The 24,428-nt window shown below is 54.4% G+C and overlaps 1 protein-coding gene across 1 annotated transcript in view; it reads left to right on the forward strand.

Annotated features, from left to right (window-relative positions):
- LOC142257685 (uncharacterized) overlaps window positions 1-24,428 on the forward strand; it is a 43,974-nt gene that overhangs the window by 18,727 nt on the left and 819 nt on the right. The gene's annotated exons all lie outside the window — the stretch shown is intronic.

Raw genomic sequence — 24,428 nt, forward strand, 5'->3', positions numbered from 1 at the left:
GAGCCCCCCCCCCGTCATATATACAGGAGCCCCCCCCTGTCATATATACAGGAGCCCCCCCCTGTCATATATACAGGAGACCTCCCCCCGTCATATATACAGGAGCCCCCCCCCGTCATATATACAGGAGCCCCCCCCTGTCATATATACAGGAGCCCCCCCCGTCATATATACAGGAGCCCCCCCCGTCATATATACAGGAGCCCCCCCCCGTCATATATACAGGAGCCCCCCCCCGTCATATATACAGGAGCCCCCCCCCGTCATATATACAGGAGCCCCCCCCCCGTCATATATACAGGAGCCCCCCCCCTGTCATATATACAGGAGCCCCCCCCTGTCATATATACAGGAGCCCCCCCCTGTCATATATACAGGAGCCCCCCCCTTTCATATATACAGGAGCCCCCCCCCCCCTTTCATATATACAGGAGCCCCCCCCCCTTTCATATATACAGGAGACCCCCTCCCTGTCATATATACAGGAGCCCCCCCCCTTTCATATATACAGGAGCCCCCCCCCCTTTCATATATACAGGAGACCCCCTCCCTGTCATATATACAGGAGACCTCCCCCTGTCATATATACAGGAGACCCCCTCCCTGTCATATATACAGGAGACCCCCTCCCTGTCATATATACAGGAGACCCCCTCCCTGTCATATATACAGGAGACCCCCTCCCTGTCATATATACAGGAGACCCCCTCCCTGTCATATATACAGGAGACCCCCTCCCTGTCATATATACAGGAGACCCCCTCCCTGTCATATATACAGGAGACCCCCTCCCTGTCATATATACAGGAGACCCCCTCCCTGTCATATATACAGGAGACCCCCTCCCTGTCATATATACATACAGGAGACCCCCTCCCTGTCATATATATATACAGGAGACCCCCTCCCTGTCATATATATATACAGGAGACCCCCTCCCTGTCATATATATATACAGGAGACCCCCTCCCTGTCATATATACAGGAGACCCCCTCCCTGTCATATATACAGGAGACCCCCTCCCTGTCATATATATACAGGAGACCCCCCCCCCCCCTGTCATATATATACAGGAGCCCCCCCCCTGTCATATATACAGGAGCCCCCCTGTTATGTATATACAGGAGCCCCCCTTCATATGCACATGACCCCCTCCTTCCAGGACGCCTCCTGTCCGTGTCGGGGGCTCGTCCCTTGTTGTGCTCAGTTGCACAAGTTGAAGATGCCATTAGCTTCTAGAAGGCAGCAGCCGCAGAGGACACATCATCATCACCTCTGTATATTAAGGGGGAAAAATCTATTTATCTTTTACATTTTAAAAATTACAAAAAGGAAAATGGGCCGATGCAAAAGTTTAGACACCCTTGGTGATTTGTGTGCTCAGGTAACTTTGACCAAGGTTTCAAGCCTGTTAGGGGTATGTCTTGTTCTGTATCATGGGCAGGAGGCCGCTGATACAAATGTCACAGCTTTATAGAAACCAGGCCTCCTCTAGCCTTGTGCTAAAATCAGCAGCCAGGGCAGCTGCCTAGCACTCTGAAAATTCATGTTCTCGTTTACTCAGTTAAACATGTAATTAAGAAATAGCCGGTACCAGGAACAGTGCAGAATAAAGATGTGTGAGAACTGCTGATAGGATTGCTAGAGAGGCAAATCCGAGCCCCTGCATGACTGCAAAAGACCTTCAGGAAGATTTATCAGACTGGAGTTGTGGAGCATTGCTCTACTGTTCAGAGACACCTGCACAAATATGGCCTTCATGGAAGAGTCAACCATTAAGCATGGTTGTGGATCAGTCATGCTTTAGGGTCGTGTTGCAACCAATGGCACGGGAAACATTTCATGGGTAGTGGCAAGAATGGATTCATTGAAATTTCAGCACATTCTTGATGCAAACATGACACCATCTGTAAAAAGCTGAAAAGAGGAGAAAAGAGGATGGCTTCTACAAATGGATAAGGATACTAGGCACATGTCAAAATCCACGCAAGCTGAATGTTTTACAATGTCTCTCACAGTCCCCTGATCTGAACATCATTGAAAATCTGTGGCTAGACCTCAAAAGAGCAGAGCATGCAAGAGCCAGGAATCTCACAGAACTGGAAGACGTCTCCAAGGAAGAGCAGTGCATGCAAGACGAGTCAGGAATCTCACAGAACTGGAAGACGTCTCCAAGGAAGAGCAGAGCATGCAAGACAAGCCAGGAATATCACAGAACTGGAAGACTTCTCCAAGGAAGAGCAGAGCATGCAAGACGAGCCAGGAATCTCACAGAACTGGAAGACTTCTCCAAGGAAGAGCAAAGCATGCAAGACGAGTCAGGAATCTCACAGAACTGGAAGACGTCCAAGGAAGAGCAGAGCATGGAAGACGAGCCAGGAATCTCACAGAACTGGAAGATGTCTCCAAGGAAGAGCAGAGCATGCAAGACGAGCCAGGAATCTCACAGAACTGGAAGATGTCTCCAAGGAAGAGCAGAGCATGGAAGACGAGCCAGGAATCTCACAAAACTGGAAGACTTCTCCAAGGAAGAGCAGAGCATGCAAGACGAGCCAGGAATCTCACAGAACTGGAAGATGTCTCCAAGAAAAAGCAGAGCATGCAAGACGAGCCAGAAATCTCACAGAACTGGAAGACATCTCCAAGGAAGAGCAGAGCATGCAAGACGAGCCAGAAATCTCACAGAACTGGAAGATGTCTCCAAGAAAAAGCAGAGCATGCAAGACGAGCCAGAAATCTCACAGAACTGGAAGATGTCTCCAAGGAAGAGCAGAGCATGGAAGACGAGCCAGGAATCTCACAGAACTGGAAGACGTGTGCAAGGAAGAGCAGAGCATGGAAGACGAGCCAGGAATCTCACAGAACTGGAAGACGTGTGCAAGGAAGAATGGAGGAAAATCCCTCAAACAAGAATTGAAAGACTCTTGGCCGCTACAAGAAGCGTTTACAAGCCGTGATCCCCCCTAAGGGGCGCTGCTAGTACTGACCGTGCGGGGACAGACTTTTCTTCAGACCATTCTCTTTTTTTTGTTAATTTTCAAATGTAAAAGATGACTTTTTCTTTTTGCATAAAATACACGGTGGATGTGCCTGTGACTTTCTGCCTGTAGAGATCATTCCATCTTCAACTTCTGCAACTCTTCACAATAACTGTGATTTCTGACCAGGGGTGCCCAAACTTTTGCATGCCACTTTATATAGGTGCCCCCCGTCATATACATTATATATAGGAGTCCCCCCATCGCGTATATGTAGGAGTGTCCCCCCCCAGTCACGTATGTGCAGGATTCCGTGCCGATCGCGTATATGTAGGAGGTCTCCCCGCCCCCCCCATCCCCCTCAGTCGCGTTTATGTAGGAGCCCGTCCCCGTTCTCATCCCCCACCCGGCATGGGTAGACAAGTCCCCAATCTCTGTAATCTCTGTCTCCCCTCGGTCCTGGTACTGCCCAGTATTTTTGGGGCCTCTGTCCCCCCTCGGTCCTGGTACTGCCCAGTATTTTTGGGGCCTCTGTCCCCCCTCAGTCCTGGTACTGCCCGGTATTTGCGGGCCTCTGTCTCCCCTCGGTCCGGGTACTGCCCGGTATTTGCGGGCCTCTGTCTCCCCTCGGTCCGGGTACTGCCCGGTATTTGCGGGCCTCTGTCTCCCCTCGGTCCGGGTACTGCCCGGTATTTCCGGGCCTCTGTCTCCCCTCGGTCCTGGTACTGCCCGGTATTTGCGGCGCTTCTGTCTCCCCTCGGTCCGGGTACTGCCCAGTATTTGCAGGCCTCTGTCTCCCCTCGGTCCTGGTACTGCCCGGTATTTGCGGCGCTTCTGTCTCCCCTCGGTCCGGGTACTGCCCAGTATTTGCAGGCCTCTGTCTCCCCTCGGTCCTGGTACTGCCCAGTATTTGCTGCACTTCTGTCTCCCCTCGGTCCTGGTACTGCCCAGTATTTGCGGGGCCTCTGTCTCCCCTCGGTCCTGGTACTGCCCAGTATTTGCGGGGCCTCTGTCTCCCCTCGGTCCGGGTACTGCCCGGTATTTCCGGGCCTCTGTCTCCCCTCGGTCCTGGTACTGCCCGGTATTTGCGGGGCCTCTGTCTCCCCTCGGTCCTGGTACTGCCCAGTATTTGCGGCGCTTCTGTCTCCCCTCGGTCCGGGTACTGCCCAGTATTTGCAGGCCTCTGTCTCTCCTTGGTCCTGGTACTGCCCAGTATTTGCAGGCCTCTGTCTCTCCTTGGTCCTGGTACTGCCCAGTATTTGCAGGCCTCTGTCTCCCCTCGGTCCTGGTACTGCCCAGTATTTGCGGGGCCTCTGTCTCTCCTTGGTCCTGGTACTGCCCAGTATTTGCGGCGCTTCTGTCTCCCCTCGGTCCGGGTACTGCCCAGTATTTGCAGGCCTCTGTCTCCCCTCGGTCCTGGTACTGCCCAGTATTTGCGGCGCTTCTGTCTCCCCTCGGTCCTGGTACTGCCCGGTATTTGTGGGCCTCTGTCTCCCCTCGGTCCGGGGGTGTTGCCCCCAGAACTTGCACTCAATGTCATGTCTGCTGTGTTATTATGGCGCCAGGGTCAGTGCGACAGCAGGTAAGGGCTGCAGAAAGCTATGAAGTCCCCCCTCACCGTCACCTTTGAATGGCCGCCCCTCCCTGTGCAGTTAAACCTGCTCACACTAATCCCGGCTTTCCTTGCTGACGGCAGCCTGTGGGGGTCTGTAATTATGGAGGTCGCTGTGGATTTAAGGGTGGGACACAGACAATCATGTAACGTCACTGACTGACCGCAAACCTCCTATCCTAATATCGTGCGAAAGTTATCCCCGAGTAGTGTCGCCAATGCTGAGTTATCCCCGAGTAGTGTCACCAATGCTGAGAGTTATCCCCGAGTAGTGTCACCAATGCTGAGAGTTATCCCCGAGTAGTGTCGCCAATGCTGAGAGTTATCCCCGAGTAGTGTCGCCAATGCTGAGAGTTATCCCCGAGTAGTGTCGCCAATGCTGAGAGTTATCCCCGAGTAGTGTCGCCAATGCTGAGAGTTATCCCCGAGTAGTGTCGCCAATGCTGAGTTATCCCCGAGTAGTGTCGCCAATGCTGAGAGTTATCCCCGAGTAGTGTCGCCAATGCTGAGTTATCCCCGAGTAGTGTCACCAATGCTGAGAGTTATCCCCGAGTAGTGTCGCCAATGCTGAGAGTTATCCCCGAGTAGTGTCGCCAATGCTGAGTTATCCCCGAGTAGTGTCGCCAATGCTGAGTTATCCCCGAGTAGTGTCGCCAATGCTGAGTTATCCCCGAGTAGTGTCGCCAATGCTGAGTTATCCCCGAGTAGTGTCGCCAATGCTGAGAGTTATCCCCGAGTAGTGTCGCCAATGCTGAGTTATCCCCGAGTAGTGTCGCCAATGCTGAGTTATCCCCGAGTAGTGTCGCCAATGCTGAGAGTTATCCCCGAGTAGTGTCGCCAATGCTGAGAGTTATCCCCGAGTAGTGTCACCAATGCTGAGAGTTATCCCCGAGTAGTGTCGCCAATGCTGAGTTATCCCCGAGTAGTGTCGCCAATGCTGAGTTATCCCCGAGTAGTGTCGCCAATGCTGAGTTATCCCCGAGTAGTGTCGCCAATGCTGAGTTATCCCCGAGTAGTGTCGCCAATGCTGAGAGTTATCCCCGAGTAGTGTCGCCAATGCTGAGTTATCCCCGAGTAGTGTCGCCAATGCTGAGAGTTATCCCCGAGTAGTGTCGCCAATGCTGAGTTATCCCCGAGTAGTGTCGCCAATGCTGAGTTATCCCCGAGTAGTGTCACCAATGCTGAGAGTTATCCCCGAGTAGTGTCGCCAATGCTGAGTTATCCCCGAGTAGTGTCACCAATGCTGAGAGTTATCCCCGAGTAGTGTCACCAATGCTGAGAGTTATCCCCGAGTAGTGTCACCAATGCTGAGAGTTATCCCCGAGTAGTGTCGCCAATGCTGAGTTATCCCCGAGTAGTGTCACCAATGCTGAGAGTTATCCCCGAGTAGTGTCGCCAATGCTGAGTTATCCCCGAGTAGTGTCGCCAATGCTGAGAGTTATCCCCGAGTAGTGTCGCCAATGCTGAGAGTTATCCCCGAGTAGTGTCACCAATGCTGAGAGTTATCCCCGAGTAGTGTCACCAATGCTGAGAGTTATCCCCGAGTAGTGTCACCAATGCTGAGAGTTATCCCCGAGTAGTGTCACCAATGCTGAGAGTTATCCCTGAGTAGTGTCACCAATGCTGAGAGTTATCCCCGAGACCTGGCCAAGTTGTCTGCGCTGACCCCGACCACCACTGAGTGACTCACAAGTGGAAACGTCAGGAATGGGCTAAGAAATGTGTGATACAGATTGTTCACACCTCCTCCCCCCGGGTTTCTGAACTAGTGAGCAGGGGGTCCCCTACATTAGTGATGGCCACCCCCCAATGTCTCTACCCTAGCCCAGTCCCAGTGAGAGGGCATCTAACTGTGTGTTGTGGTGGTTTTACCACCAATGACTTCATCCCGGGTGCGGAAGAGTACTGCACCTCTGGTGAGGTGTAGTACCCTGTGGCGGCTGAAGCATCCGTAGCGCCACACTCCCCCACAGCGACTGCAACCAATCACAGGCGGGGGGAGGAGTCAATATGTATGAGGCTAATGAGCGGGTCGGGAAGAAGATGAGAGGCGGGGGAGCAGTGTGACAGCCGGTGATCGGGGAGAATGAGACAGAGACACAGACACTTACGGACACTGACACTGCGGCACACGGGCACCGGCACACGGGCACCGGCACACGGGCATCGGCACACGGGCATCGGCACACGGGCATCGGCACACGGACACCGGCACACGGACACCGGCACATCAAAATCACTCCGGCATTGATTTTGTCATTCTGGAACTAAGTTGGTGAGCTGTGTTTTTATTGACAAGCCGCAGATAAAGCGCCGCAGTGTGATCGCATGCGTCTTTCCTTGCGTTTTTGTTGCCCTCATTGATTTCAATGGGTGACAAATGTTGACAGAAACCCGGGAGGAATGAACGTGCTGCATCTTTTTTTATCACAAACTTTTGACAAAAAAACGCTGACAAATAAACTGCAATGTGCGCAAATCTGACTTCTCATAGACTTTGCTGGGAAGTCAAATGTCAGAAAGTTCTGACACCAAAACTGCACAAAAAACGCAGCAAAAACTCAGCGTGTGCATGCAGCCTTAGGCTATGTGCGCACTAGAAATGTGAAGTTTTGGGAGTGAAAAGATTTACGGACCTCCGGAAAAAATCCGCACCAAATCCGCATGCGGATTAGCCGCGGATTAGCCACGAATTTGCCGCGATTTTCCCGCGGGTGGTTCCCTGCGGATTTTGCAGGCTGTACTGCCGAAATCCGCAGGTACCTGCGGAAAAGAATGGACATGCTCATTTTCTCAAGAAATTTTCTCGAGAAATTCTTCTCAAGGAAATTTCTTGAGAAAAATCCGCACAGTGCGCACAACTATTTTTTTTTCTCATAGAATTTGCTGGGAAATGTCTGCACAAAGATTGCAGACATTTCTCAAGAAATTTCCGCGGCAAATCCACGGGAAAAACGCACTAGTGCGCACAGAGCCTTAAGCAGTATTATCTGTACTCTGCTCTTTATAGCAGCGCTCTGCTCCCTCCTGGCTGTTGGTTCCTGAGGGCTGGTTTCTGCCCCAGGTTCGGGCCACTCGTGGCACATCCTCCAGCATAATGCCCCGCTTTGTGTGGGCCACAAGACTTGAAATCCTCTGTCCGGCAAATTCTGCTGACAGGACATTAAGTGCCCAGTTTTGACTTTTCCACTTCGTTGTCTTGCTCAGTGGTGGTCGGGCTCAGCCTCCTCACCTCGGCCGTGTCTCTGAGCACTGAAAACCTTATACTTCTGTGTCTTGCTCAGTGGTGGTCGGTTTTGGGCCGTGTCTCTGAGCACCTTGTTCTTCTGTGTTCTGCTCAGTGGTGTGTATACTCTTGCTCTGTATGACTGGTATATACTGTGTCCGTGTATGTATACCCCAGACCTACACATCTGGTATATACTATATGTGTGTACCCCAGTGCTGTACGTCTGGTATATACCGTGTGTGTGTATACCCCGGTGCTGTACGTCTGGTATATACCGTGTGTGTACCCCGGTCCTGTACATCTGGTATATACCGTGTGTGTACCCCGGTGCTGTGCGTCTGGTATATACCGTGTGTGTGTGTATACCCCGGTCCTGTACGTCTGGTATATACTGTGTGTGTATACCCCGGTCCTGTACGTCTGGTATATACCGTGTGTGTACCCCGGTCCTGTACGTCTGGTATATACCGTGTGTGTACCCCGGTCCTGTACGTCTGGTATATACCGTGTGTGTATACCCGGTCCTGTACGTCTGGTATATACCGTGTGTGTATACCCGGTCCTGTACGTCTGGTATATACAGTGTGTGTATACCCGGTCCTGTACGTTTGGTATATACTGTGTGTGTATACCCCGGTCCTGTACGTCTGGTATATACTGTGTGTGTATACCCGGTCCTGTACGTCTGGTATATACCGTGTGTGTATACCCGGTCCTGTACGTCTGGTATATACCGTGTGTGTATACCCGGTCCTGTACGTCTGGTATATACAGTGTGTGTATACCCCGGTCCTGTACGTCTGGTATATACTGTGTGTGTATACCCCGGTCCTGTACGTCTGGTATATACCGTGTGTGTATACCCCGGTCCTGTACGTCTGGTATATACCGTGTGTGTATACCCCGGTCCTGTACGTCTGGTATATACCGTGTGTGTATACCCCGGTCCTGTACGTCTGGTATATACCGTGTGTGTATACCCGGTCCTGTACGTCTGGTATATACCGTGTGTGTATACCCCGGTCCTGTACGTCTGGTATATACCGTGTGTATACCCCGGTCCTGTACGTCTGGTATATACCGTGTGTGTATACCCGGTCCTGTACGTCTGGTATATACCGTGTGTGTATACCCTGGTCCTGTACGTCTGGTATATACCGTGTGTGTATACCCCGGTCCTGTACGTCTGGTATATACTGTGTGTGTATACCCCGGTCCTGTACGTCTGGTATATACCGTGTGTGTATACCCCGGTCCTGTACGTCTGGTATATACCGTGTGTGTATACCCCGGTCCTGTACGTCTGGTATATACCGTGTGTGTATACCCCGGTCCTGTACGTCTGGTATATACCGTGTGTGTATACCCCGGTCCTGTACGTCTGGTATATACCGTGTGTGTATACCCCAGTCCTGTACGTCTGGTATATACCGTGTGTGTATACCCCGGTCCTGTACGTCTGGTATATACCGTGTGTGTATACCCCGGTCCTGTACGTCTGGTATATACCGTGTGTGTATACCCCGGTCCTGTACGTCTGGTATATACCGTGTGTGTATACCCCGGTCCTGTACGTCTGGTATATACTGTGTGTGTATACCCCGGTCCTGTACGTCTGGTATATACTGTGTGTGTATACCCCGGTCCTGTACGTCTGGTATATACCGTGTGTGTATACCCCGGTCCTGTACGCCTGGTATATACCGTGTGTCTATACCCCCGGTCCTGTACGTCTGGTATATACCGTGTGTGTATACCCCGGTCCTGTACGCCTGGTATATACCGTGTGTGTATACCCCGGTCCTGTACGTCTGGTATATACTGTGTGTGTATACCCCGGTCCTGTACGTCTGGTATATACCGTGTGTGTTTACCCCGGTCCTGTACGTCTGGTATATACCGTGTGTGTATACCCCGGTCCTGTACGTCTGGTATATACCGTGTGTGTATACCCCGGTCCTGTACGTCTGGTATATACCGTGTGTGTATACCCCGGTCCTGTACGTCTGGTATATACCGTGTGTGTATACCCCGGTCCTGTACGTCTGGTATATACTGTGGGCCCCTCACCCCCTCCAGCCCTCAGATAAGGAAGTTCCCAACTGACAGGCGTCTTAAAGGCGCAGCGTCGTGCTGTGTGTGGCTGTGCCCTCGGGGTCCGGTGGCCGGCCCGTGTGAGCTGTGACGGGGCTGTATACAGATGAGGAGCGGCTGGTAATTGCCGGGCAGAACGACCTCTCCGGCTTCTTTCCTTGCACACGACGGGTGCCGGCTCCACCTGCTGACTCATCTTGTTGGTGAAGTGACAGCTCTGCGGCCCGGGATGCCCCTCTGTGCCGGGTGGCTGGAGCCCGGGGCCGCGCAGCGCAGGCTCTGAGGCCGCGGACCGGACGGGTCACATTCTGATGCTGCACATTCCAGGTGATCTTGTCTCTGTCTTCTCCTCACAGGATTAGGTGGAGGGCGTAGGAATGGCCGCAGCCTTCTGTGTCAGTCCATACTGCTGGGCTGCCATTAGGTTCATGAAGCAAGAGGGATTCTGGGAGGACAGATCTGGCAGTAAGGGGTTAATGCCGGGCAGCCGGAGGTAGGAGGGTGACCCTGAGTTCCTCCATGTCCTGCCAGTGATGGCCTCGGGGTCTTTATCCTGGGACCTGGTCGGATTTGTCGGGGGTCCCTGGGGGGCAGGAGATTACAGATGATGAAATGAGCGAGAAATCGCTGAACAGCGGAGATGCGCTCATCATACTGGGGCCTGGGGACCTCCAGCTGCTCCGCGCAACACGCTCAGATATTGCATGAGCAGCTCGACGGTATGCAGCCAGTGCCACCTGCTGCGCTGTCCTGGGCCGCCTGCTGCGCTGTCCTGGGCCGCCTGCTGCGCTGTCCTGGGCCGCCTGCTGCGCTGTCCTGGGCCGCCTGCTGCGCTGTCCTGGGCCGCCTGCTGCGCTGTCCTGTGCTTACCGCTGCGCTGTCCTGTGCTTACCGCTGCGCTGTCCTGTGCTTACCGCTGCGCTGTCCTGTGCTTACCGCTGCGCTGTCCTGGGCCGCCTGCTGCGCTGTCCTGGGCCGCCCGCTGCGCCGCTCACACGCTGCCTCCCACTGCGCCGGTCACTGCTGCTTGCTACATCAACCACCCCACATCTCCCCCTCCATACTGGAGTAATGCCATTTGGATGAAGGTGACACCTGGGATGTGTGCGTTGACCTTTGTAGCAGCATGACCTGATTGTTGTAGCACCTCCTTCTATGTGACCCCAGTAATAAGAGGACACCGTGTAGTTGTATGTCCCCCTCCTTGTGGTGACCCTGGCAGTGGTGGGATCCCCGTTAGCAGTAGGACCTCCCTCTGTGGTGATTTCAGTAGTGCTAGGACCCCCTCTATGAGGTGGTAGGATCTCCCACTATCAGTGAACCTGCTAATGGTAGGACGTCCCTCTTTGTGGTGTCCCTATTAGTGGTGACCCCCCTGTAGTGGTAGGAGCACCTTCTATGTGGTCACTCTGTAGTGGTAGGATCCCCGATAGTAGTAGGATCTCCCCTCTATGTGGTGACTCCTGTAGTGGTAGGACCTCTCTCTACGTGGTGATCCGGTAGTGATGGGATCCTCAGGAATGGTAGAACCTCCCTCTATATAGAGACTCCCTGTAGCGGTAGGACCTCTGTCAATGTGGTGACCTCTGAAATGGTAGGATCTCCTTCCATGTGGTGGCCCTGGTAGTGGCGGGACTCCCGGTAGTGGTAGGACCTACCTCTATGTGGTGACCCCTGTAGTGGTAGGACCTCCCTCTTTGTGGTGACCCCTGTATTGGTAGGACCTCCCACTATATAGTGACCCCCTGTAGTGGTTGGACCTCCCTCTATGTGGTGACCGCTGAAGTGGTAGGACCTACCTCCATGTGGTATCCCTGGTAGTGATGGGATCCCTAACAGTGGTAGGACCTCCCTCTATGTGGTGTCCCCATTAGTGGTGAGACCCCAGACCTCCCTCATTGTGGTGACCCCTTTAGTGGTAGGACTTTCCCATATGTCCTGACCCCAGCAATTGCAAGACATATTGATTCTGGTGGGTGTGGCATCACTGGTAGTGGTAGGACTCCCCTCTTTGGTAGTGGTGGGATCGTCAATGGTGGTATGACCTCCCTCTATTTGGTGACCTTGGTAGTGGTGGGACCCCCAATTGTTGTAGAACCTCTCTCTATTTGGTGACCCTGGTAGTGGTAGGACCTCACTCTATGTGGCGAATGTTGTAGTGGTAGGATCACCAATAGTGGTAGGACCTCTCTATGTGGTGACTCCTGTAATGACAGGACCTCCCTCTATGTGGTGTCCCCTGTAGTGATAGGAGCTCCCGGTATGTGGTGACCTTGTTTGTGGTGCAATCCCTGATAGTGGTAGGACCACCTCTATTTGTTGACTCCTGTAGTGGTAGGACTTCCCTCTATGTGGTGATCCAGTAGTGGTGAGACCCTCAGGAATGGTAGAACTCCCTCTACATAGTGACCCCCCCGTAGAAGTAGGACCTTCCTCTATGTGGTGACCCCCTGAAATGGTAGGACCTCCTTCCATGTGATAGTCCAGGTAGTGGCGGTACTCCCGGTAGTGGTAGAGCTACCTCTATGTGGTGGTCTGGTAGTGATGGGATCCCCGATAGTGGTAGGACCTCCCTCTTTGTGGTGACCTCTATAGTGGTAGGACCTCCCTCTATGTGGTGTAGTGTGCTAAGCCCCCACTAGGATGTGGTGATCTGGTAGTGATGGGATCCTCAATAGTTGTAGGACCTCCCTCTATGTGGTGTCCCCTGTAGTGATAGCGAGATCTCCTGTGTGGTGACCCTGGTAGTGGTTCAATCCCTGATAGTGGTAGGACCACCTCTATTTGGTGACTCCTGTAGTGATAGGACCTCCCTCTATTATTATTATTATTATTATTATTATTATTGCGCCATTTTTTCCATGGCGCTTTACAAGTGAAAGAGGGTATACGTACAACAATCATTAACAGTACAAAACAGACTGGTATAGGAGGAGAGAGAGAACCCTGCCCGCGAGGGCTCACAGTCTGCAGGGAATGGGTGGTGGTACAATAGGTGAGGACAGAGCTGGTTGCGCAGTGGTCTACTGGACTGAGGGCTATTGTAGGTTGTAGGCTTGTTGGAAGAGGTGGGTCTTGAGGTTCCTCTTGAAGCTTTCCACGGTAGGGGAGAGTCTGATATGCTGAGGTAGAGCGTTTCCAGAGTATGGGGGAGGCACGGGAGAAATCATGTACGCGATTGTGGGAAGAGGAGATAAGAGAGGAGTAGAGAAGGAGATCTTGTGAGGATCTGAGGTTGCGTGCAGGTAGGTACCGGAGACTAGGTCACAGACGTAAGGAGGAGACAAGTTGTGGATGGCTCTGTGGTGATCCGGTAGTTGTGGGACCATCAGCAATGGTAGAACCTCCCCCTATATCGTGACCCCTGTAGTGGAAGGACCTTCTTTCTATGTGGTGACCCCTGAAGTAGTAGGACCTCAATCCATGTGGTAGCCCTGTTTTTGGCGGGACTCCAGTAGTGGTAGGACCTACCTCTATGTGGTGATCCAGTAGTGAAGGCATCCCTGATAGTGGTAAGACCTCACTCTATGTGGTGTCCCCATTAGTGGTGAGACCCCCAGACCTCCCTCAATGTTGTGACCCCTTTAGAGGTAGGACTTTCCCATATGTCCTGACCCCAGCAATTGCAGGACATATTGATTCTGGTGGGTGTGGGATCACTTGTAGTGGTAGGGACTCCCCTCTTTGGTAGTTGTGGGATCCTCGATGGTGGTATGACCTCCCTCTATTTGGTGATTTTGGTAGTGGTGGGACCCCCAATAGTGGTAGAACCTCTCCATTTGGTGACCCTAGTAGTGTCAGGACATCCCTCTATGTGGTGAATATGGTAGGATCGCCAATAGTGGTAGGACCTCTCTTTGAGGTGACTCCTGTAATGGTAGGACCTCCCTCTATGTGGTGACCTGAAATGTTAGGACCTTTCTGTATGTGGTCACCCCTGTAGTCTTAGGACCTCCCTGTATGTGATGACATTGGTAAGAGACTGTGATCTCCTGTGTTGGGGACATAGGATATTTTTGGGCATGGCTTGTTAGTCTGGACCATGTATAGCTCTGATTTCCTTGGATGTTGGGGTGACCTAGAAATATGTGGCCGGACCCCGTCTCATGTCCAGGATTCCTAATTTGGGCATCAGATATCAGAACGACCCAGAGAGCGGAGCCCCGCCATCTGCATATTTTATGAGCTTCCTCCATTTCCGAGCTCTCCCCTCCCCCGAGTCCAATAGATCTAAAATATTAATCTCGCTTACACCATATGGGCGTGCTAACCACGGCAGAGTATACACTATATACATGATGGTGTCAGGGTGATGGCCCCTTACTTTACACAATGAGTGAGGTGACACCCCCCTTATGTTATACAATAAGCGAGGTAACGCCCCCCGTACGTTATACAATGGGGGGGGTACATTATACAATGGGCAGTGATGGCCCCCTGTACATTATACAATGGGGGGTGATGGCCCCCTGTACATTATACAATGGGGGGTGATGGCCCCCTGTACATTATACAATGGGGGGTGATGGCCCCCTGTACATTATACAATGGGGGGTGATGGCCCCCTGTACATTATACAATGGGGGGTGATGGCCCCCTGTACATTATACAATGGGGGGTGATTGCCCCCTGTACATTATACAATGGGCGGTGATGGCCCCCTGTACATTATACAATGGGGGTGATGGCCCCCTGTACATTATACAATGGGGGTGATGGCCCCCTGTACATTATACAATGGGGGGTGATGGCCCCCTGTACATTATACAATGGGGGGTGATGGCCCCCTGTACATTATACAATGGGGGGTGATGGCCCCCTTACTTTACACAATGAGTGAGGTGACACCCCCCTTATGTTATACAATAAGCGAGGTAACGCCCCCCGTACGTTATACAATGGGGGGGGGTCACAGCCCGCGTACATTATACAATGGGCAGTGATGGCCCCCTGTAATTATACAATGGGGGGTGATGGCCCCCTGTACATTATACAATGGGGGGTGATGGCCCCCTGTACATTATACAATGGGGGGTGATGGCCCCCTGTACATTATACAATGGGGGGTGATGGCCCCTGTACATTATACAATGGGGGTGATTGCCCCCTGTACATTATACAATGGGCGGTGATGGCCCCCTGTACATTATACAATGGGGGTGATGGCCCCCTGTACATTATACAATGGGGGTGATGGCCCCCTGTACATTATACAATGGGGGGTGATGGCCCCCTGTACATTATACAATGGGGGGTGATGGCCCCCTGTACATTATACAATGGGGGGTGATGGCCCCCTGTACATTATACAATGGGGGGTGATGGCCCCCTGTACATTATACAATGGGGGTGATGGCCCCCTGTACATTATACAATGGGGGTGATGGCCCTCTGTACATCTGTACATTATCCAATGGGGGGTGATGGCCCCCTGTACATTATACAATGGGGGGTGATGGCCCCCTGTACATTATACAATGGGGGTGATGGCCCCCTGTACATTATACAATGGGGGGTGATGGCCCCCTGTACATTATACAATGGGGGTGATTGGCTCTGTGACTATTGTACCAGTGGACCTAGCTTGCGGTCTGTGGCTCGCAGCGATGCAGGCTTTCTGGCACAGAGCGCTGGTTACGTCCATCTCATTGTTGTGTTTTATTAGAAGGCCAGGCACGAGATTGGTAATTAGAGTAAAGCAATCCTATTCCATTACTCTCGTTGGTGTCTCAGCGACCTCGATAAAACCATTGTCCTCCAGCCACTGGTCCCATTATGTGGAAGGTGACTGTAGACCCAGTGGAGCCGTCACCACAGAGGGTCTTACAGGCAGGTGAGGGGCTCTGTCTCAGGAACATACCTCCACCAGTGCACAGTTGGGGGGTTCCCGTTCCTGGTTTGGTGTCTTGTAGATTGGGCGCATCTCATTCTGACCGTCTACCCGGAGTAGCTGTAAGACCATGGAAAGTAATTGCATTGTTACCCTGCCTAGAAGACTAATACAGCCAACAACCTCCGAACCTCCGATCTCCACAGCCCCCCGTATGTTATACAGTGGAGGGGGGGGGACAGGCCCCGTACGTTATACAGTGGGGGTGACAGGGCCCCGTACGTTATACAGTGTGGGGGGGGGATGGACGGACGGGCCCCTGTACGTTATACAGTGGGGGGGGGGGGTGACGGGCCCCGTACGTTATACAGTGGGGGGGTGACTGGCCCCGTACGTTATACAGTTGGGGGGGGTGACGGGCACCGTACGTTATACAGTGGGGGGGTGACGGGTACCGTACGTTATACAGTGGGGGGGTGACGGGTACCGTACGTTATACAGTGGGGGGTGACGGGTACCGTACGTTATACAGTGGGGGTTGATGGGTACCGTACATTATACAGTGGGGGGGTGACGGGCACCGTACGTTATACAGTGACGGGTACCGTACGTTATACAGTGGGGGGTGACGGGCACCGTACGTTATACAGTGGGGGGGGGTGACGGGCACCGTACGTTATACAGTGACGGGTACCGTACGTTATACAGTGGGGGGGGTGACGGGCACCGTACGTTATACAGTGGGGGGGGTGACGGGCACCGTACGTTATACAGTGGGGGGGGTGACGGGCACCGTACGTTATACAGTGGGGGGGGTGACAGGCCCCGTACGTTATACAGTGGGGGGGGGTGACGGGCACCGTACGTTATACAGTGGGGGGGTGACGGGCCCCGTACGTTATACAGTGGGGGGGGGGTGACGGGCACCGTACGTTATACAGTGGGGGGGTGACGGGCACCGTACGTTATACAGTGGGGGGGGTGACGGGCACCGTACGTTATACAGTGGGGGGGTGACGGGCCCCGTACGTTATACAGTGGGGGGGGTGAGTGGCACCGTACGTTATACAGTGGGGGGGTGACGGGCCCCGTACGTTATACAGTGGGGGGGTGACGGGCCCCGTACGTTATACAGTGGGGGGGTGACGGGCCCCGTACGTTATACAGTGGGGGGGTGACGGGCCCCGTACGTTATACAGTGGGGGGGTGACGGGCCCCGTACGTTATACAGTGGGGGGGTGACGGGCCCCGTACGTTATACAGTGGGGGGGTGACGGGCCCCGTACGTTATACAGTGGGGGGGGTGACGGGCCCCGTACGTTATACAGTGGGGGGGTGACTGGTACCGTACGTTATACAGTGGGTGGGTGACTGGTACCGTACATTATACAGTGGGGGGGGGGTGACGGGCACCGTACGTTATACAGTGGGGGGGGTGACGGGCACCGTACGTTATACAGTGGGGGGGGGTGACGGGCACCGTACGTTATACAGTGGGGGGGTGACGGGCCCTGTACGTTATACAGTGGGGGGGTGAGTGGCACCGTACGTTATACAGTGGGGAGGTGACAGGCCCCGTACGTTATACAGTGGGGGGGTGACGGGTACCGTACGTTATACAGTGGGGGGGTGACGGGTACCGTACCTTATACAGTGGGGGGGGGGCCTAGAAGATTAATGCAGCCCACAACCTCCGATCTCCACAGCCCCCCCGTATGTTATACAGTGGGGGGGGGGGGGGGTGACAGGCCCCTTACGTTATACAGTGGGGGGTGACGGGTACCGTACGTTATACAGTGGGGGGTGACGGGCACCGTACGTTATACAGTGACGGGTACCGTACGTTATACAGTGGGGGGGGGTGACGGGCACCGTACGTTATACAGTGGGGGGGTGACGGGTACCGTTCGTTATACAGTGGGGGGGTGACAGGCCCCGTACGTTATACAGTGGGGGGGTGACGGGCACCGTACGTTATACAGTGGGGGGGGGGCCTAGAAGATTAATACAGCCCACAACCTCCGAACCGCCGATCTCCACAGCCCCCCCGTATGTTATACAGTGGGGGGGGGGGGGGTGACAGGCCCCTTACGTTATACAGTGGGGGGTGACTGGTACCGTACGTTATACAGTGACGGGTACCGTACGTTATACAGTGGGGGGGTGACGGGCACCGTACGTTATACAGTGGGGGGGTGACTGGTACCGTACGTTATACAGTGGGGGGGGTGACTGGTACCGTACGTTATACAGTGGGGGGGTGACTGGTACCGTACGTTATACAGTGGGGGGGTGACTGGCCCCGTACGTTATACGTGGGGGGGTGACTGGGCCCCGTACGTTATACAGTGGGGGGGCGACTGGGCCCCCGTACGTTATACAGTGGGGGGGCGACTGGCCCCGTACGTTATACAGTGGGGGGGGCGACTGGCCCCGTACATTATACAGTGGGGGGGGTGACGGGTACCGTACGTTATACAGTGGGGGGGGTGACGGGTACCGTACGTTATACAGTGTGGGGGGGGGGCCTAGAAGATTAATACAGCCCACAACCTCCGAACCTCCGATCTCCACAGCCCCCCCCGTATGTTATACAGTGGGGGGGGGGGTGACAGGCCCCTTACGTTATACAGTGGGGGGGGGGGCGGACGGGCCCTGTACGTTATATAGTGGGGGGACGGGCCCTGTACGTTATACAGTGTGTGGGGGGGGGGGTGACGGGCCCCGTACGTTATACAGTGGGGAGGGGGGGGGGGGGGTCGGTCCACTGTAGATTATACAGTGTGGGGGGGGGTGACGAGCCTCATATGTTATATAGTGTAGGGGGGGTGACGGGCCTTGAACGTTATACAGTGGGGGGGGTGACGCCGCCGTATGCCAGATGTTATATAGTGGGGGGTGACTGTCCACTGTACACTATACAGTGGGGGGGTGACGGCCCCCAGTACGCCGTATGTTATACAGTGGGGGGGGTGACGGCATCCTGCATGTTATACAGTGGGGGGTGACGGCCCCCAGTACGCCGTATGTTATACAGTGGGGGGGTGACAGCATCCTGCATGTTATACAGTGGGGGGTGACGGCCCCCAGTACGCCGTATGTCATACAGTGGGAGGGGGGTCACTGCCCCCTGCACGTTATACCGTGGGAGGTGATGGGCCCCCCCCCCATACGCCATATGTTATACAGTGGGGGGGGTGACGGGCCCCGTACGTTATACAGTGGGGAGTGACGGCCCCCCCCCATACATTATACAAAGTGGGTGAGGCCCCCATACTTTTCACAGGTGGGGGATGGCATACACATTATTGGGGACATGGGCGATTTCGGCTTCCTCCAGGTGCATTATGGTGGTAGTGCGCGTCTCTTGTGAGCAGGGCGTGGAGGGGGAGCCGGTACCAGGAAGGCGGAGGAGGGGTGTGTGCCCACCTGTCCTACTTAGCAGGGCGGCCCTGCAGGATTGTCAGGACGATGTCAGAGAACCAGTCTGTTTAGTGGAGTGGGGTGCGGCCCGGCAGTGGGTGGAGGCCACGTACAGACCTGCCAGCCTCACCTGTGTAACCCTTTCCCTACCCCACCACTCCATGTTGGGGGCCCTGTATAATCCGTATGTGGCTCAGTCACGAATCCCCCCCCTTACCCCGGATGTCACAGTCATTACCGCCCAGCCAGTCATTATCTTCCCTCGGACCCTGGATGTCCGTCATCACTCCGGGTGTCACAATCATTACTGGCCCCCCTATTTAACCCTGTCAGTAGTTACTTGTCCCCACATCACCCCGTATGTCAGTTGTTAATGTCCCCCCATCAGCCTGGGTGACAGTCGCTACCTTCTCCCCATCACTCCGTGTGTCAGTCGTTACTGTCCCTCCAGCACCCCGGGGTGTCAGTTGTTAATGTCCCCCACATCAGCCCTGGTGTCACAGTTGTTACCGCCCCCTCATCACCCCAAGTGACAGTTAGTACCTTTACCCCCTCACTCCGGGTGTCAGTCACTTCCTAGTGTGTCACAGTCCATACAGTCCCCCCATTAATCACCCGAGTATCTCACCGTCATTATCGTCCCCCTATTACCCTGAGTGTGTCACAGTCATTACTGTCCTCCATCACCCCGAATTTGTCAGTCGTTATCATCCCTCTATCACCCGAGTGTGTCACGGTCGTTTCCATCCCGCCATCACCTCAGGTGACAGTTATCTTTGCCCCATCACCCTGAGTGTCAGTCGCTACCTTCCCCCTGCCCCTCAACCCAGGTATCACCGTCATTTAGCTTTCCCCATTACCCTGAGTGTGTCACAGTCATTACCTTCCCCCGGATCACCCAGTGTGTGTAGTCCTTACCATTCCTCCATCAGACATCAGAGTGTGTCAGTCATTAATGTCCTCCCATCGCCCTGGGTGTCGGTCATTACTGTCCCCCCCCCCCATCACCCCAAAGGTGTTAGTTGTCGTTATCATCCCCCCCCCCCCCCCGAGTGTGTCAGAGTTTCTTGTACCCCCTCCATGACTTCAGGTGACACAGACGTTATCGTCCCCCCTTCACCCTAAGTGTCAGTCACTACTGTCCCTCCATCACACCAAATGTGTCAGTCATTCTCGTGCCCCATCACCCTGGATTTCACTCATTACCATCTCCCCATCACCTCAGATATCAATTAGCGTCCCCTCACCACCCCAGGTGACGCAATCATTACCGTCCCCCCTATTACTCCTGGTGTCAGTCCTTGCTGTATACCCATTACCCCGGGAGTCAGATGCTACCTTCTCCCACCATCTGAGTGTGTCACAGTCAATACTGTCCCCCCTCATCACCCCAGATGTCAGTCATTACTGCCCCTCCATCGCTCCCTAGTGTGTCACAGTTAATACCATCACCCCGAGTGTGTCACAGTCATTACCGTCCCTCCATCATCTCAAATTTGTCAGTCATTACCATCCCCCCATCACCTCGGTTGTCATAGTCCTTACCATCTCCTCATCACTTTAGGTGTAAATTACCGTCCCCCCTCTTCACCCAGGTGTCAGTCATTACTGTCCATCCATCATCCGAGTGTGTCAGTCATTATCGGCCCTCTATCATCCCTTGGGGCCCTGTTTGGTAGACTTGGGCCAGGATTGTGGTGTGTGTCCTTGTGTGGTAGACAGTGATCCAGATTGGGGTGTGTGTTCTTGTGTGGTAGACGAGGACCCAGATTGGGGTGTGTGTCCTTGTGTAGTAGATGAGGGTCTGGATTGGAGTGTGTCCATGTGGTAGATGAGGACCAGATGAGGACCAGGATAGGGGTATCCCCCCCATCACCCTAGGTGTCAGTCATTACTGCCCCCCCATTGCTCTTTAGTGTGTCACAGTTAATACCATCATCCCCAAATTTGTCACAGTCATTACTGTCTCTCTATCATCCCAAATGTGTCAATCGTTACCATTTCCCCATCACCTCGGTTGTCATAGTCATTACCATCTCCTCATCACTTTAGGTTTAAATTACCGTCCCCGGTCCTCATCCATGTGTCGGGCATTACTGTCCATCCATCATCCGAGTGTGTCAGTCATTATCATCCCTCTATCACCCTGTGTTTCCCTGTGTGGTTGACTTGTGCCCGGATTGGGGTGTGTATCCTTGTGTGGTAGACGAGGGCCCGGATTGGGGTGTGTGTCCTTGTGTGGTATATGAGGGCCCGGATTGGAATGTTTTTTCCTTGTGTGGTAGATGAGGGCCAGGATTGGGGTGTGCTTCCTTGTGTGGTAGACGAGGGCCCGGATTGGGGTGTGTGACCTTGTGTGGTTGACTTGTGCCCGGATTGGGGTGTGTGTCCTTGTGTGGTATATGAGGGCCCGGATTGGAATGTATTTTCCTTGTGTGGTAGATGAGGGCCAGGATTGGGGTGTGCTTCCTTGTGTAGTAGACGAGGGCCTGGATTGGAGTGTGTCTCCTTGTGTGGTAGGCGAGGGCCCGGATTGGAGTGTGTCTCCTTGTGTGGTAGACGAGGGCCCGGATTGGAGTGTGTCTCCTTGTGTGGTAGGCGAGGGCCCGGATTGGAGTGTGTCTCCTTGTGTGGTAGACGAGGGCCCGGATTGGGGGGTATTTACTTGTGTAGTAGACGAGGGCCTGGATTGGAGTGTGTCTCCTTGTGTGGTAGGCGAGGGCCCGGATTGGAGTGTGTCTCCTTGTGTGGTAGACGAGGGCCCGGATTGGAGTGTGTCTCCTTGTGTGGTAGGCGAGGGCCCGGATTGGAGTGTGTCTCCTTGTGTAGTAGACGAGGGCCCGGATTGGAGTGTGTCTCCTTGTGTGGTAGGCGAGGGCCCGGATTGGAGTGTGTCTCCTTGTGTGGTAGACGAGGGCCCGGATTGGGGGGTATTTACTTGTGTAGTAGACGAGGGCCCGGATTGGGATGTGGATTTGCACTAACATTCTAAGTGCTGGGTCTGTGCAGTGTACGGGGGTTGCATGGTGGTCCGGTGGTCAGTATCTACACAGCCTCTCCCCCTCTCATCTGCTTGTTTGCTCTCCCGCTTTTTCTGTTTTCCAGAGACCCCCAGCTTTGGCCGCCCGCAGACCCCTGCATGCTGACACTGCAGCTGTGGTTCAGGCAGCGTTGCGCCATGTTGCGGGGGTCCAGGGTCCTCTTTGTGGTGTCTCCTCGGGGGTCTGACTCAGCATCTTTCTATCACCCACACCCAGGATCTACTTCCCCCCCCCCCAATCCCCCCAAGTGGCGCCCCTCCCTGCCCCGTCTTATCATCAGGGCCCCCTCCCCCGGCTGCAGAGCTTGCAATCTAGTGGAATGAGTGCAGTCACATTTCCCTTTTCTGCTCCCGGTGACGTGGCGGTCCGGGGGTTGTCAGGCTGTGGTCGTGGGGTGGTGTCAGCCCTCCGCCTCCCCCTTCACCTCTTTGTCTCTTGTGGGTAAACATAAGCTTTCTTGTGGATGGGTGCCAGCTTGGGGGGGGGCTGCCAATATCCGGGTGCTCTGTGCCAACAGGGCGTTGTGTGTACTTAGTCTACCTGCACCCCTTGCCTGGTGCTGGGGGAGAACTGGATGGAGGGGGCTGCTGCCGAAATTGTGTCTGCTGTGCAGATCAGCCCACTGCATCCCGGTAATAGTATTACATGTGTGGGTACAGGGGTCTTACACCTCAGGGTGCGGGGGTCCTCTACCTCTCACATAATTGGTTGTGGGGGTCCTCTACCTCTGACATATCTAGTTGTTTGGGTGTTCTTCTTAGAGCTCAGGGTGTGGGGATCCTCTTACACATCTGGTTGTGGGGGTCTTCTTATATCCTCTTGCATCTTGGCAGGCGGGGGTCCTCTTACATCTTTAGAGGGCAGGGTTCCTCTTACATCTTGGGGGGAAGCAGGTGTCCTCTTTGCAGCTCAGGGGGGCAGGGGTACGCTTAAATATCTTGGGGTGGGGGTCCTCTACCGCTCCTCCTGCAGGCTTCTTTTGGGGTGCGGGGAACCTCTTACATTCTGGGGGAGGTGCGGGGGTAGTCGAGGGTCCTCTTACATCTCTTGGGATTGGGCTCTCTACGCCTCCTCCGGCCGGCTTATATCTGGGTGTGGGAGTCCTCTGATATCTCTGTGGGTGGGAGTCCGCTACCCCCTCCGGCTGGCTTATATTGGGGCTCGGAGGTTTTCTTATATCTCTGGAGGTGGGGGTCCTCTAACCCTACTCCAGCTGGCTTATATTGGGGTTCGGGGGTCCTCTAACATCTCTGGGGGTGGGGGTCCGCTACCCCCCTCCAGCTGGCTTATAACTGGGTTTGAGGATCCTCTTACATCTCTGAGGTCCTCTTCCGCTACTCCGGCTGGCTTATATTGGGGTTTGGGGGGTCTTCTTACATCTCTGGGGGCGGGGGTTCTTTACCCGTCCTCCAGTTAGCTTTTATTGGGGTTCGGGGGTCCTCTAACATCTCTGTGGGTGGAAGTCCGCTACCCCCCTCTGGCTGGCTTATATTGGGGTTTGGGGGGCCTCTTACATCTCTGGGGGCAGGAGTCCTCTACCGCTACTCTGGCTGGCTTATATTGGGGTTCGGGGGTCCTCAAGTCTCTCTGGGGGCAGGCTTCCCCTCCTCCAGCTGGCTTATATTGGGGTTCGGGTGTCCTCTAACCTCTCTGGCGGTGGGAGTCCGCTATCCCCATCCGGCTGGCTTATATTGGGGTTCGGGTGTCCTCTAACCTCTCTGGGGGTGGGAGTTTGCACCCCCATCTGGCTTATATTGGGGTTCGTAGGGCCTCTTACATCTCTGGGGGCGGGGGTTCTTTACCCCTCCTCCGGCTGGTTTATATTGGGGTTCGGGGGTCTTCTAACATCACTGGGGGTGGGGGGTTCTCTACCCCCCTCCGACTGGCTTATATTGGGTTGCGGGGGTTCTCTTACATCTCTGGGGATGGGGGTTCTTATATTGGGGTTTGGCCGAGGTCCCTCTTGGGCCCATTGCGCCCCTGCAGTGGGTGACCCTTGTTGCAGAGGGCCAGGTGGGGGAGGGGTGCTGGCTGCTATCTGTTGCGTGACGGGGGGTTATTCCGAGCCCCTGGATGGGAGCGGCAGGACAATCCGACCAAAGTCCTTGAAGCTGCGACCATAAAATAGGGCGCTCCGCCTGCTGCCCGCCGAGCTACTCCTGTCAGATGGGGGAGGGGGTCTGCATACACCTGGCACTGGCGCCCCACAGTGGTGGCCCT

This window comes from Anomaloglossus baeobatrachus, chromosome 12 (genome assembly GCF_048569485.1).
Source record: "Anomaloglossus baeobatrachus isolate aAnoBae1 chromosome 12, aAnoBae1.hap1, whole genome shotgun sequence".
In the NCBI taxonomy this organism is placed as follows: domain Eukaryota; kingdom Metazoa; phylum Chordata; class Amphibia; order Anura; family Aromobatidae; genus Anomaloglossus; species Anomaloglossus baeobatrachus.